Source organism: Gigantopelta aegis, unplaced genomic scaffold (assembly GCF_016097555.1).
Source record: "Gigantopelta aegis isolate Gae_Host unplaced genomic scaffold, Gae_host_genome ctg2980_pilon_pilon:::debris, whole genome shotgun sequence".
Classification (NCBI taxonomy): Eukaryota; Metazoa; Mollusca; class Gastropoda; order Neomphalida; family Peltospiridae; genus Gigantopelta; species Gigantopelta aegis.
In genome coordinates this window covers 10420-21477 of record NW_024533128.1, presented here as the reverse complement: position 1 = coordinate 21477, position 11058 = coordinate 10420, and the positions used below count along the sequence as shown (strand labels likewise).

The 11058-nt window shown below is 36.8% G+C and overlaps 1 long non-coding RNA gene across 1 annotated transcript; it reads left to right on the top strand.

Moving 5' to 3' along the window:
* The first annotated feature begins 7494 nt into the window (after positions 1–7494).
* On the top strand, positions 7495–10047 carry LOC121391813. Its single transcript, XR_005960388.1, has 2 exons — positions 7495–8467; positions 9910–10047. It is a non-coding gene; the product is annotated as an uncharacterized LOC121391813 (long non-coding RNA).
* The last annotated feature ends 1011 nt before the right edge of the window (positions 10048–11058 follow it).

Genomic DNA, 11058 nt, shown 5'->3' with positions numbered 1-11058 from the left:
AATAGCCCATGAAGTGGCGACAGCGGATTTCCTCTCTCAATACCTGCGTGGTCCTTTACCATAAGTCATACGCTATATAACCGTGGATAAAATGTGTTGAGTGCGTCGTTAAATAAAACATTTATTTCTTCTTCCTTCTACCATAGCTTCTGGTGCAGCTTGCACCTCCAACAGCCCTGTCACAGATATATTTGCTTGGAAATGTATTCTTTAGGTAATAATAATTTTAATAGTTATTTACAAATAAATCTAAGTCCCCTTTTAATTAACACCTCCCCATCACAACAACGTTCACCAATATAAAATGAGATATCCGCTAGCTCTTCTCAAAACACGGAAAAACAACTCCCTATTATAGTCTAACGGCACCCTTTTCGTTAGCTCCGTTTTGCTAATTCGGAAAGCATTTTCTTCAACAAGTCAAACCCCAAATCCTACTTCCTATTATAGTCTAACGGCACCCTTTTCGTTAGCTTCGTTTTGCTAATTCGGAAAGCAGATTCCTTGACACGCTGCCCTAGACGGATAAACTCCCAACCCACTCAAAATGTGCTAGCGTCATCGTTGGGAAAGGAATTTCCTTTAGCCAAATACAACCATTTAATTAATTAATCTCTTCCCCACCCATAATAATATTTAAATACGTTCTAATGATTTGGAAGCAAGCACAAATTCAATCAAAAAAACATCCTACAGAACAAAACAAGTCTTACTTGTTTGAAACCCCAAAACCAAGTAAAGGATAATGCCTCGGCCCGATTTGCACGGACTTTCATAACCCTTAAACCCGATTGGCCAGATAATAACGAAGCCCGTAACCTACCGACAACCCCCGAGTAATTTTCCACCACAATATAAATTAGACTGGTCTCATACTATACTTTATAACATGCACAACGTAACGTTCATGACATTCCCTTATTAGTAAGGTTAATATTAGAGATTAATATAATTAATAAGAAGAAGAATAACAAGAAGAACCAAATAAAAATAATAACCAAGGAAATATGAAATGATAGATCGACAGAAAACCAGGAACGCTACATAGAGGGGAAAAACATGGTAATCAACCAATGAGGACTAGTGTTCGCTGCTTTTTGTGTAATAAACCAGGTCACTATGCTCAAGATTGTTTCAGCAAGAATTCCCCAAAGTCTCAATTTGTTGAAAATGCAGGTAATGAGTATCAGAGAGGTGCAGGACAAGTGCCATTTGCAGATCCAAGGTATCAACAAACGGGTTTTAGAGGAAGAGGATACAGCCACGGAAAAGGAAGGGGTCAAGGTCAAAATGTCCTTGCTTGTGATAGACGTATGGTAAGTATTGATGGTACAAGATATAGCGAACCGACATTGAGCTCAGCTTGTAATCAACAGGTTACAAATCCACACAGAATGCCAGTACTTGGAGGTAAGATTGGTACTCAGCATGTGTCTGTTTTGAGAGACACTGGTTGCAGTGGAGTTGTCATTAGGAGGAGTTTAGTACCTGATGACCAACTTAGCGGTAAGATTCAAATTTGTGTTTTAGCGGATGGTACAGAAGTAGAAGCTCCTATGGCAGAGTTGTCTATTGACACACCTTTTTTCACTGGTAAAGTACACACCTGGTAAAGTACAGGCTTGGTGTATGAACAATCCAGTATTTGATGTAATACTAGGTAACATTTCAGGAGTAGAGCCACCAGATGATCCTGATCCTAACTGGGAAGCTCGTATACAGGCTGTTCAAATGAGGGCACAATGGTGAAAAAAGCTAAGCGGTATCAGAAATTGAGAGTTCCAGAAGCTTTACAGATTGAAGCAACTCCTGCAGAAATACAGCAAGCCCAACAAGAGGATCAGAGTTTAAGGAAATGCAGGGAATTTGTACAGGCAGGAGCAGAAAAAGTAACCAAAGGTGGAGGTAAAGTGTCTTTTACAACATGGAAGGGAATGTTGTATTGGGTATTTCAAGCACCAAAGAGAACTGGAGGACAAAGGTCTACCCAATTAGTCGTTCCTAAGCAGCTAAGGAATACAGTTCTGGGGATAGCACATGAATCACTGATGGCAGGTCATTTTTCTACACAGAAAACAAAGGAGCGTGTATTGGCAGAATTTTGGTGGCCAGGTATTCAGTCAGAGATCGCTCGTTTTTGTCGTTCATGTGATATTTGCCAGAGGACAGTTCCAAAAGGTAAGATAATAAGAGCACCTTTAGGAGATATGCCACTCATAGAAATACCTTTTCAACGAATTGCAGTGGATCTGGTCGGTCTATTAGAACCTGTCACTGACAGGAAAAACAGGTACATTTTCACAGTTGTCGACTATGCTACGAGGTCCCCAGAGGCAGTTGCATTACCTGACATCGATACCTAGAGAGTTGCTGAGGCACTGGTGGACATCTTTCGTAGAGTTGGTGTACTTAGAGAAATGCTTACTGACATGGGTTCTCAGTTTACATCTGAACTAATGGCAGAGGTCAGTTGACTTTTATCAATTTGCCAGCTTACCACCACTCCCTACCATCCAATATGCAATGGACTGGTGGAGAAGTTCAATGGAACACTGAAGTCGATGCTCAAGAAAATTTGCTCAGAACATCCAAAGGACTGGGATAAGTATATAAATGCACTGCTGTTTGCATATCGAGAGGCTCCTCAGGAAAGTTTGGGTTTTTCTCCTTTTGAACTACTATATGGTCGCAGTGTACGAGGCCCTATGGCAATTTTGAAAGAACTTTGGACAAAAGAGGTTCCAGACCCTGATGTTAAAACTACCTACAGGTATGTGTTTGAGTTGTATGAGAAACTTAACAAAATTTGTCAACTAGCTCATATCAACTTGAGAAAAGCATCACAGAGATATCGTAAGTACTACAACAGAAGGACTAGAGACAGACAGCTAAAGGTGGCTGACAAAGCTTTGGTACTCCTTCCTACCAGTAACAATAAATTACTGATGCAATGGAAAGGTCCATTTGTAATTACTGAATGGGTAGGTACTTTGGATTACAGAGTAGATATTAATGGAAAGAGCAAACTGTTTCATATCAACCTTTTGAAGTCTTACTTTGAAAGAACTGATGTTCAAGGTGCAGATGCAGGTGTGCTTTCCATTGTCAATTTAGCAGTCATTGATTTGGATATGGAGGATACTGAATCAGAGATGGAGAATAATATTCCATCATATCCTGACCCGATGCAAACAGAAAATGTTAATGATGTTAAGGTAAGTGTGGAACTGTTAGACGATCAACGTCAGGAGATTAACCAGGTTTTAAAGCACTTCTCTGACACGTTGACAGATGTTCCAGGTTACACAGATCTAACACATCATGATATCAAGCTTACTTCAAACGAACGGTAAGAATTAAGCAATATCCTATGCCGTATAGTATGAAGGATGCAGTAAAGGAGGAAATAGCAAAAATGCTACAGATGGGTATAATTGAGAGGTCAGAATCACCCTATTGTTCACCTATAGTCATGGTAAAGAAAAAGGATGGCACAAACAGATTTTGTGTTGATTTCTGCCATCTGAACAAAAGAACCTTGTTTGATGCAGAGCCAATGCCAAATGCTGAGGAAATGTTTTCGAAGTTGTCAGGGTACAGGGTTTTTTTCAAAACTAGATTTATGTAAAGGTTATTGGCAGCTTCCAATCAAAGAGGATTGTCGGGAGAAAACGGCATTTTCCACAGCACAAGGTTTGTTTCAGTTTAGAGTATTACCATTTGGGGTGACAGTGCCAGCAGTATTCAGTAGATTGATGAGGAAATTGTTAGATGGAATTGAGATGTGGATAACTTCAATGATGACATCTTGATTTTCAATATTAGATGGAAAGAGCATTTATCAGTTCTGGGGAAAGTGTTTAAGCGACTTCAAGAAGCAAATCTCACAGCAAGACCATCTAATTGTTACATAGGATTTCACAACTTGGAATGTTTGGGTCATTTGATTGGTCAAGATAGATTGCGGCCACTTCCAGACGAGGTCAGAGCTATTAAAAAGGCAGCGCGACCCAAAACAAAGAAACAGGTGAAATCATTCTTAGGCATGGTTGGATTCTACAGGAAGTTCATTCCGAATTTCTCTATGATTGCTGTTCCACTTACTGATCTAACGAGGAAAGGAAATCCAAACCATGTGGGTTGGACAGAAGCCCATGAACATACATTTCAGTCACTAAAGAAAGCAATGATTTGCAGTCCTATTCTAAAACTTCCTGATCTTGAGAGACCATTTATTCTGAGGACTGATGCTTCGGATCGAGGAGTTGGTGCTATATTGTTGCAGGAGGAGAATGGGGAAAAACTTCCAGTGGCTTATGCAAGTAGGAAATTGTTACCCCGTGAACAGTCTTATGCTACTATTGAGAAGGAATGTTTAGCTTTGGTGTGGGGTGTCCAAAAGATGCAGAGGTATCTTTACGGCAAGTCATTTGTCGTGGAAACTGATCATCATCCCCTAACATACTTGAACAAGGCCAAAATGGGCGTTACTGCTGCAACCCTACAGAATTCGCATAGAAGCAATCAAAGGGAAGGAGAATGTTGGAGCAGATTATCTAAGTAGATTAGAATCAGATTAGAATGCCAGTTGTGTTGATTTCAAAGAACTATACAATATATAGACATATTGAGGATGTAGTGTTTTAGATGTTATATATGATCTTAATGTGGTATGGTATTTGATAGTGAATGTATGTAGAGTTTGAGGAAAGTAGTGTATTGTGTTGAATGTTTCTTAATCTTTCCTGTAAAAAAAAAAAAAAACTATTATTTTTCCCTAAGGGGAAGGATATTGTCACAGAAAAGATTAGTTTTATGTATTTTATGATATTAGAGGGGGTTTATATAATAAATGCCCAATATTTTGTTATATCTGGTAGAGCATGAGCATACTGGGTAAATTGTGAAAACGTGTCATAACTTTTTATGAGCAATATATTGAGTTTCTTCAGTGGGAAATTAAGCTGCAGGTGAAAACCATGCAGGCTGTGGGAAAGGTAAACGTCGGCTGTCTGTTCATCAGTGCATTTGCCAAGAAGGTTTCCAGCAGGCAAGTTGACTGGTAAATGGCTCTTAGGAGGTATCTGGTTTAGTCTTTTGGACAGATAGTTTGACTATATTTCTCCCCAAGACTCGAATACAGGGCAATTTAGTTAATTGTAATTTGTTTGTAGTGATTATTAATAGGGTTGTTTATTTGTTTGTATTTAGATATGCATGTAAGTGGTGTTGTATATTAGTGCATAATATCAGGTGCTATAACTTATGTAGTTTTACTTTGTTATAGGATATTTGGGTGTGTGTATAGTGTATGTTTTGGGTTGTGTAACTGACCGTATTAGAGGGTTAAGCGTAATTTGTGTTGTTGTGCGCCAGGAGTAAATATGGTACAAAACAAGGGGTTAAGGTTAATTTGTTTTGTTGTGTTACAATAGTTTTCATAAGTGTCAGACGGACTTGATAACGAGGTGGTAGTTTATTGCCATAATTATATTAAGTGAGCCTATTTATTCACATTTTTGTTTCAGCCTTTTGGGTTTGAGCGTGAGCCAGAACCATGAGTTATGTGAGCTACGATAGCTAGGTTAGCTATGTGAGCTATAATTGGGTGTGAGGGATGACACAGATGTAACCAGCGGAACTGTAGGAGAACCATCTGCAAGAGATGTCTACAGACCAGCGTGGTGGCGGACTGTGATTAGGATATCTGCAAGAGATGTCAACAGCCAACCAACCAAGATGTGCTAGTGTCTGGTCGTCATCAAGATACTGATAGTATTCGCAATGACAGTGAATTTCAGATGTGTTTATACTGATACAAATTGAACTGGTTCAAAATGATTATTTAACTAAGGCTCGAACATTGACTAGAAGCTAGTTGGCTCAGACTGGCTTACCATGGACACCAGAATACAGTTTTTTGGGGAGTTTAATTTAAGGTTGGGGTAGTTGATGTGTTTGGAGTGATATCGTCATTTTGTATATTCATATTTTGTATGTAAATTTGTTAAAATGTTTTGTTGTTTGACTTGTTTCTTGGACATATGTTCAATCTCTTGTCCATCTGTGACAATGTGAAGTCAGTCTTTTTAGTCTAGATATTTCACAACGCTGAAGTCAACAACAGCTACAACATGGTGCAAATTATGAAATTGTTGGGTTGGCGAATAATTGGTTTAAACAATATTTTATTAGCAAATCAAATTTGGGATTGGCCAACAGGCAAGTGCCTATATTAAGGCCTCTCCCTACATTTAACAAATATACATGTTATACATCAAGATGGCTAGAACAATATTACAATAAAGATAACACGCATAGGTGGGGGAATAGAAGAGAGGAGTGTGTTGAAGAAACAAAGAATAAATAGCAAACAGTTAGAATGGTTAAATGGTTAATTGATCTCGAAACGTTTACTATTAATAAGAAAATTCTGAACAGATTTAAATATAGAGATATTATCTTGGACACTTAAATTTGAATCTCCAAATAGCAAAGTATGACACTTGAGATTATAATAGTTCAGTAAATGGGTATTGCGAGCTGCAACATATATATTGGGCAAAAACATAAAAAATGTTCTGCATCTTCAACTGGATGGCCACAAATACAAGAAGGGGTATCTGTCACATGTCGTACAAATTTGTGACCATTCAAATCACTGGTATCCAAATGGAGTCGGCTATGTAGAATCTGTTGCCATCTATCACTATCATAAAAATAAGATGGAATATTTAAATTATTACCCATATGGGCTCAAATATACGGGGTAATATTTTTTCGATCTCTGAACAATGTGCAGATTGCTTCTACAGCCACTAATTGGCTGGCTTAAAATCACGACGTTTGCTTCGTTGCTTTGCTTCCTATAGCTGGAACTTCACTTTCATTCGTATAATGTTTCCATTCATGAGTCAGATTACATATATATTATACCATCTACAAAGATTTACTGATTTTTTTTTACTTATTTGTTTCATTTGTATATTTTAATAAACAGCAGCTTTAGTAGCAAAGAAAAATATTTATTTTCTAATGGAACCATACAGACATATTATTTTGTACTGTAAACATTTGGCTGTAGAAAAACGCTGTTATGGCATAAAATCATAATCAGTTAAAATTGACAATGGGTAATAAAGAGAATAACTCACTACAAGGAGTTACGAATTATCTTTCCCTCATTCAGGACAGATTCCTCGTCGCTCATTAGTTATACTCTAAATAATAATTATTATGATGATCTAAACCAACACAAACAATGTTATTTTAAAGAAATAATGAGCTCTATTTCGAAAACGTATTAGCTGCCCAATTTTACTGTGATATTCATGTTTTGATACACATAGAAGTACATAGAACTGTCATCATATGTAATGTGCCCATCTTTTTTGTAATGAAAATAGATGTTACTGGATTAACTCGAACTCAAAATAGTGACATGTGCATTCTTTGCATAGCCAGTGACTTTAGTCCAGAACAGAAAAGTGGATAGGTGTAAGGTTTTATTAATTGTGGACGTTTGTCATATAGTTTAACCCACAGCATTTAATTTTAAAGCTATCTCTTTAGTTGAAAATTCACATCTTCTTCAATAGATTTATGAATTAATTTGGCTCCAGGGACATCGATCATTCTCTATAATTTCATTATTATCACCAGTCACAGCACGTCTTCAAACTAAACACACCACCTGTTCAGGCAGGATTCAATTTTTGTGATGTAATTTCCGAAGAATACTGCTATATTTTTTCATGTAGAACAAATAATAAAAACCTAATTTGTTTCTTTTTTCTTTCTTTTTGTTTTCATATGTAGCAACACCAAAGATTACTAAGGAAACTGAGCCTGATATTCTTGTGGGTGCAGAAATTGGAAAACCAGCAATACTACAGAAAACTGTGTTTTCAAAACCAAATAATATTAGTTTCAATTGGGACAGATCTGATAGCAAGTCAACCTTTAATTATACAAATATTGAGCCAGAAAACATTACTCTGAAAATACACAGTAAAACAGTAAACGACTCGGGCTACAGAATCTCACTCAATATCAGCTCATTCTCACAGAATGACATAGGAACCTACACACTGACTGTCTGTAATGATGTTGGATGTTCTCAGTTTCCTGTAAACCTAACAGCAGCAGGACCGCCTCTTCCTCCAAAACAGCTACAACAAGAAGGGGAATCAACGTCTGACACAGTCTGGTTGTCATGGTTACCTTACTATCCAGGTGGAAATTACAAACAAAGATTTGTCTTGGAGTACAAACTCCAAAGTGAGTCTGAATGAACATTTAAATGGACCAGTGACTGGTTTGAAGATTTACTTCAAGATCAGAAAATGTTTTACAACATCACAGACCTCGAGGCTGGCCAGGTGTATGATGTCAGGCTGTCAGCTGAGAATGACCGCCCAAAAGACAATGTTAGTGACTGTCAACATAACAGCAATGACAGCAAAAGGTACATAAATGTGTGTGTGTGTGTGTATTTGTGTACATACATACACATGCAGTTTCAACAATTACATAACGCATAATTGGGCCATTATCTTAACCAGCTCCCCATTTATAGACAGAATCACATACCAGCCGTTTTGCCATTTTGTTTGTTGCATGAGTTTATAGTGCATAAGAATATTACACCACGAGACCGTGTAGCAGTCAAGTGGTATAAATTTTGCACACTGTAAACGAGTACAATAAATAACATTACATAACATGTGGTATGTGGTTCTGTATTTATTACATACCACCATTCTATATTACAGTTAATAAAAGTTTAATTAAATAATACAAATTACTTTGCCTGGAAAGTTAGTTGAATATCATGGAATTGACAGAACGCTGAGACATGTCGTCATTCAGTTGAACACGCATGTGAGATTTTGTATCACACATACAGGTATGTTCAGTAAAATATGTTTTTAATTGTATGGTTAGAATTTTCTTTATTACTATAGTAAGATTAAATGGGTATGTAATAAAATGTTTTGTTACACTGACTAACGCCCTCCTTTCATAGGTACCAACATTATCATCCCCTGGTGATAAGTCATTAAGGAGGATATAGCATCTTGCCTGTACATGCATGTCATACAACATCTCTGCTTTATACCCACTTCATTTCTGATCCAATTTTTATGAAATCTGAAATAGGATCAGGATACCATGAACAACAGCTCAAGTTCACCTTTCGCCTCCTGTGTCAAAGGTCAAGGTCACTGTTAAAGATATAACTAGAGGATTCGTCACAAGTGTTACAAATATATAAAATATCAACTGAGTTTTAATTGAATTACTTTTGCATTAAGCTAAATGCTAAAGTTTTGCTTTTAGCTTCATTTCTCACAAACTAAGTCCTAGATGGGTGAAACTTGTTGTATAGTTGTTCCTATGGATGTTCATCACAAAGAACATGAAAAGAATTAACAATTAATTAAGTATTTTTAATTAAAATGTATTTCCTTTTTGCTCGACGTTAAAGTTTACGTTTCGATCAGTTCCTCACTAACTGTAAGTCTTACATCAATGAAACGTGATTTACAGTTTCACCTATGGGTGTTCATCATAGAAAAGAATTAAAAATTAATTTGTTTTATCAAAATACTTAAATTGCATTTAAATTGAAGATTAAACTTCTGTGTTTAGCTCCATTTCTCACAAACTATAAGTCAAAGATCGATGAAACTTTTATTTAATACGTGTTCCTATAGATGTTTGATCATCACAAGGCATGTGAAAACAATAAAACAAGTTTTCTCTCTTTTTTTAGATGAACATCTCTATGGATGCAACTATAAGTGACACTGAATACATTTATTGTAGACGAGACATTTAATTCCTCAGAATTCTTGTTTACAACATTAGAGTTGTTATTAAAATGTAATATTTCTCATATGACAGAGGCTGATAAATTAACTGGATCTGGTTTGGGGATTGGTGCAGCTGTTGGAGGTGCTGTTGGTTCTGTGACTGTGGTTGGCGTTATAGTGGTGCTGGTTGTGTTCTTTGTACGACGATCACGATTATCAAGCAAAAACAGTAAGATATTGTGATGCTTATGTGAATTTGTGTGGAATGTACATGCACAGTAACTTTAGTAAGTGATATAAGCAGAGTAAAATGATTAACACTAACAGAAATTCATTCTAGAATTAAAAGGGAGGATTACTTAAAAACATATACTCTGGAGTTTAACCTTTTTGTATATTAATAATTATGGACTTAATTAAAAACAAAATATTATTTTCAAAATGGAAGCATCTCACACTTACATTTAATTAACATAAAAAAACACACACAAAAAAACAAACATGGTAAAATATTCTTAAAATGTTCTCATAAGCAACCCTCATTTTTGTTAATTTTACCATGTACTGATTTCAGCCCATTGTGTCCATTGCATTTGACAACTGTATGTTAAATAACAATATGTATAGATACAATATATTAAATTATTTGTAAAAACAAAATGCGCGCACACACACACACACACACATACATAACCGTATACACCACACAACACATAGACATGCACATGGGTCAGACCTGTCAACCCTCCTGGATTCTGTGAAAGACTCCCGGTATTTGATCAAGTCTCCCGAAAACCTGCCCGGAAAAATGACTCTCCTGGGAAATCCTTATTTTCCAATTCAGCTACCTTGTCTGTGTATTGACATGTTGTCATATATAAAACTATCCAAGTTTATTCTAGTAATGCCTCTAACTTGTAAAATGTAAATCTCCCCACTAGATTACATGTTGCAACAAGTGCCAGAGTTGACTGCATCAGCCACATTCATCAATACACTCAATGTCAAAATCACATGTCAATTCGTTTCAACTTATATTCGTGCTTATATCCAATAAAGGTTCAAGCACGCTGTCCCAGGCACACAATTCAGCCATCTGGGATGTCCGTCCAGGACAGTGGGTTAGTTGTTAGTTGGTTAGTGAGAGAGAAGATGGTGTAGTGGTCTTACCTACTGAGCCCTTAAGAACTCGCTCTCGGTTGGAGCTGGTACCAGGCTGCGAACCCTGTACCTACCAGCC